Genomic DNA, 5,595 nt, shown 5'->3' with positions numbered 1-5,595 from the left:
TGTGTGCTGACGACTGGAAAGCAGGCTTGTGGTGTATACCCTTTGGTTGGTTGATGATGCATGGAGGGGATTGTAACCACAGCAATGAAACGATATACTATAGGATGAATGTACAACTACTGTTCTCCCATGTAAACTATCACATAATTCAAAATAAAACATTAAAAATAATAATAAATAAAATACAGTGAAATTTATTGTATATAAATTCTACCACGAAAGTTTGAAACTTTCACATACTACAAACTCCCTTGGATTCCTGGTGTGGCACTGTGGGTTAATGCGCTGACTGAAAAGTCAGTTTGAATCACAAGATCAGTGATTCAAGCTCACCAGATGCTCCTTGGAAATCCTATACAGGGTCGCGATGGGTCAGAACCAACTTGATGGCACTTACAAACAACAACAAACTCCCTTGCCCTTGATAAATCTGAAAACAATACCTTCACTGATTCATCTGGAATCTTAAGTGCTGCTGGAAAATATGCAGCTCTGTAGTTTAATTTCCAGCTTCAGCTGAGTCTTTCATTCTTCCCCCAGAGCCCTAAAAAAATAAGTCCCTCAGTTATCTCTCTATCCAGTATTTGTTAGCTCCCTGTCCAGTATTTATTACACCGTTATTTCAAGCTTTCCCAATTAGTTACTCATTTTCTTTAAGTGATTTTACCTCCTATATCACAGGTAGCGTAGTGGTTACAAATCGGGCTGCCAACCTGAAGAACTGACTCGACTAGCTCTTAACAAAACATCAACAAATTACAGAGAAATATAAGCATTAAAGTCAGGAACTGTTTAGACTGCCATAAATTTACGTGTATTTCCTGCCATAAATTTATGTGTATTACCACCCACACTTAACTTGTGTACTGATGGAAGACAGCTAAGGCTAATTCTTCCACAGGTACTTAAATTCCCATTCCCTAAAAACCTAAACATTGGGCAGGTAATTGTTAGGTAAGCAGTTCAAATTTGCCACCTGCTCCATGGGAAAAAGATGAAGCTTTATGCTCTTGTAAATATTTATAACCTCAAAAAATCTATACAGGGTCGCTATGAATCAGAAACAACTCAGTGTCACACAGTAGCAGCAGCAGCAAACACCTAAGATGTGCTCTGTCATAATTACCTAGTGCTGCTACTACAGAGTGCTGGTGTGGCACTGTGGATTAATGTGCCAGACTGCAAAGCCATCTGAACTGCAAGGTCAGTGGTTCAAGCTCACCAGCTGCTCCTCAGAAACCCTATACAGGGTCGCTATGGGTTGGAATCGACTCAATGGCACTTAACAGCAATAACTAACACCTACAATAGAAATATCACAAGTGGATAGCTTCAACAAACACATTTACTCTCTCACGGTTTAGAAGGCTGGAAGTCCAAATTCAGAGTTCCAACTCTAGGGGAAGGCTTTTTTCTTTGTCGGCCCTTGTCTCCTCTGAGCATCTGTAGGCCCAACGTGTCTTGGAGATCTCCATGCATCTTGGCTTCAATCTTCCTCTGGATAGGAGCTTCACAGTGCAGGAACTCCTGGCCCAAAGGACACACACTACACTCCCTGCTTTTGTGGTAGTAGGAGATCCCTGAGCTCTGCTTAGTTGTTTAATCTCTTTTCCATCTCAAAAGATATACCTGAATACCATAGATTGCATCCTGCCTCATTAACATCACAGAAGTCGGATTCACAACTCAAAGAATAATTACGTAAGATCAAAGCAGTCAGCATCAGATATCATTGTTGTTGTTGTTGTTGTTATGTGCCATCGAGTCGGTTCCGACCCATAGCGACCCTGTATAGAGTTTCCGAGGGTGTAAATCTTTACAGGAGTAGAAAGCCTCTTCTTTCTCCCGCGGAGCAGCTGGTAGTTTCGAACCTCTGACCTTAAGGTTCGCAGCCCGATTCGTAACCACTACGCTATATCATGGGAGTAATTATATAACTGCTAAATCATTTAAGAATCATGGCCCAGCCAAGTTGACATATATTTTGGGGGAATACAAGTCAATCCATGATACTTCCTAAAGTTTAATTTGGATTACTAAATTAGAAAAACACACTGTTCTAACTTTCTCAGATAAACCTTACTTAATTATCCCTTTTCTCCTCTAATGTCTTTGTAACTTGTATGTATAAATATGTTGTTAAATGTGGTGGAGTTGGTTCCAAGGAGCGGCTTGTGTGTTTGAAATGCTGATCTTGCAGTTACAGCCCAGTACTTACCCTACAGTGTCAGTCACGTCAGGGCTTAGAGTTTAAATATTCTCTTCCATTCTTGAAACATTCCTTCCTTGGTTTCACTCCTTCCTCCTAGTTCTACTCTTTGGTACATTCCTCCTTTCAATGTTTGTAATCTCCAGAGTTATATAATCATCCCTATATTTTCAAATTATGCTATTATACTTGAGAAATCATACCTGCTCCCTCGGTTTCAAATATCATTTATACAATGAAGACTCCAATTTATATCTCCAACCCTAATCTCTTTTAAAAGTTCTGGTATGGTGATGTCAGATAAGCACTGGATTGCTAACCCGAAGGTTTAAACCAACCATTTTCCTCAAAAATCCTACTCTTGTCATTAGATGTCATAGACTCAATACAGGTTCATAAGAGCCATATGCCCAATTCTGCCCGGTCCTGGGCCAACCTCACAATTGTTGCTACATTGAACCCACTTGCTGCTGCCACTGTGCTAATCGTCCTCACTGGGGGTCTTCCTCTTTTTGGCTGACCCTCCACTTTACCAAGTATGTCCTTCTCCAGGGACTGCTCCCTCCAGATATATATTCAAAGTATGAGAGACAAAGTTTTGCCATCTTAGCTTCTAAGGAGCATTCTGGCTTTACTTCTTACAACACAGATTTGTTTGTTCTTCAGGCAGTCAATAGTACCTTAAATATTCTCCTCCAACACCACAGCTCAAAGTCTTCTATGGTATTCCTTATTCAACTGTCCACTTTCACATGCATATGAGGCTTGGGTCCAGCGTACCTTAGTCCTCAAGTTGACATCTTTGCTCTTTAATACTTTAAAGAGATCTCATGCAACAGATGTACCTAAAACAACGTCGTTTGATTTCTTGGCCGCTGCTTCCATGACTGTTGATGGCAGATACAAGCAAAATGAAATCTGACAATTTCAATCTTGCTTCCGTATCCTAATGTTACTTATTGGTCCAGTGGTGAGGATTTTGTTGTCTTTGCATTATGGTGCAACTCATAGCCAAGGTTGTAGTCTTTGATTTCGTTAATAATTTAACTCCTCTTCATTTTCAGCAAGCAAGTTTGTATCATCTGCATATCGCAGGTCGCTAATCAGTCTTTCTCTAGTCTTGATGCCACATTCTTCGTTTCTCGAATTATTTGCTCAGCATACAAACTGAACAAGTATGATGAAAGAATACAACTGGCACACACCTATCCTGATTTAAGCCATTCAAAGTCCCCTTGTTTTGTTTAAACGACTGTTTTTGTCTGTATCCAGGTTCCTCATGAGCACAATTAAGTGTTCTGGAATACTCATTCTCTGAAATATTGTCCATAGCTTGTCATGATCCACACAATCGAAAGCCTTTGCATAGTCAATCCAGCACAGGTAAACATTTTTCTGGTATTCTCTGCTTTCAGCCAAGAGCCATCTGGTATCAGTAATGGCACCCCTCATTCAACATCCCATTTGAATCCAACCTGAGAATCTCTGGTAACTTCCTGTCAATGCACTGTTACAGTTGTTTTTTAATTATCTTTAGCAAAAGTTTATTTGCAAGTGATATTAATGACATTCTCTTATGATTTCTGCATCCCTTTGATCACCTCTCTTTGGAACGGGCAGAAATATGGATCTCTTCCAATTAGTTGGCCAGGCAGCTATCTTCCAAATTTCTTAGCATAAATGAGTGCCTCCAGGGCTGCATGTTTGTTCAAAGATTTCAATTTGTATTCCATCAATTCTGGGTGCCTTTTTCTTTGCCAATGTCTTCAGTAGACTTTGGACTTCTTCCTTCATATGCTACCTCTTAAAAAGGTTGAAAAGTACCATTTCTTTTTCACACCGTGACTGTGTACTCCTATGATGTTGTTGTGGTTAAGTACCATCGAGTTGGGTTCGGACCCATAGCGACCCTGTACAGGGTTTCGAAGGAGCGGCTGGTGAGCCTGAGCCACTGAACAAACAACACTGCAGTCCAGCCCATTAGCCCATAATGCCACACCAGAACTCCATGTATTCCTATACAGGGTCACTATTAGTCATCCTAGACTTGACAGAACATAACAACAACAATATCTTTTGACCATCAGAACCATATATTCCATTGCCCAGATATCTCCACTTATACAATTCAAACTCATCAATGTCTTCAAAATGAACTCCACATCTAGACCTCCACACTACTCCTCCCTAACCAGATGTTTTCCAGCAGAAGCAGGGATTAAAAAAAGAACACAGAGGATGAACTTCTATTGAAATGAATAACTCCCGTTGCTCAAGCCAGAAACATGGGAGTTGTTCCCATGTCCTAAAAACCCCTTATATTCTAATCAATTAATACAACTCCTACCAATTTAACGCCCAAATATCTCTCCAATCAATTCTCTTCTTTCATTGCCACAATCATTACCTTGGGTTTAGACTAGCATGCATTACCTGAATTATCTGAATTATAAAACTTTCTAACTTAGTTCCCTGAATCTAACCTGAGTCCACTAAGTAATGTTTTTGTTTTGTATTAAATTTGAGTGGTGACCCATTAGTAGGTTGTGAAATCAGTTCAAAAAGTTGCAACCAGAATGTTTTCTTTTTTCCTTTAAAAGAAATTAAATAGATGAAAATACAACATAAAATAGAGTACTCTACAGTTTATTTTAAGAGTATATCATCCTAAGGTAAAGATACACATTGTCAAGAACTGTGAAGACTCTATAGAGTTTCCTTTCACCCTACTTACAAGTTAATAATTGTTACTATTTAATGGATAGTGACAGAAAATATGAGCCTCCTGGGTAAGAGACAAAGAACTTTATTATTATTCACAGCACAGGAAGCAGCATGAATATCAGCATGTTTGCACTAGTTCCCTGTTATCACTAAGTCCCACAAGGCAACATGGAGGAGCCCATATGGACGCTACACAAACAGTGGTTTGCATCAAGGCTAACGGAGGACACTGAGCTTAGGGAACCATTTTTAGAGCAAGCAGTAAGTAAACCTGTGGAGACACTAATTCCTCTCTCAAGGTGGCTTGCTTCAAACACAACTCTGAGAAATGGCCTAGGTTAAGACCAGTCAAAACCTTGAATTTTTAGGCACACACAGGTTAGGCAGGCAGGCACACAAGAGAACCATAAAGGACTCTCTCTTCCAAGCATCATTTGATGTAGCTTTAAAGTATCCACAAATTCTTTGTTGATTTTTAATAAACCAAACCCACTGCCATCAACTCAATTCCAATCCAGGGTAACCCTGTATAGGATTTCCAAAGCCATAAATCTTTACTGAAGCAGAAAGCATCAACTTTCTGAGACAGAGCAGCTCGTGGCTTTGAACCACCAACCTTGGTGATTAACAGTCTGGTGAATATCATACACCACCACCAGGGC

The sequence above is a fragment of the Chrysochloris asiatica genome, unplaced genomic scaffold, assembly GCF_000296735.1.
Source record: "Chrysochloris asiatica unplaced genomic scaffold, ChrAsi1.0 scaffold00050, whole genome shotgun sequence".
Lineage (NCBI taxonomy): Eukaryota > Metazoa > Chordata > Mammalia > Afrosoricida > Chrysochloridae > Chrysochloris > Chrysochloris asiatica.
This window is presented reverse-complemented; position numbering follows the sequence as displayed.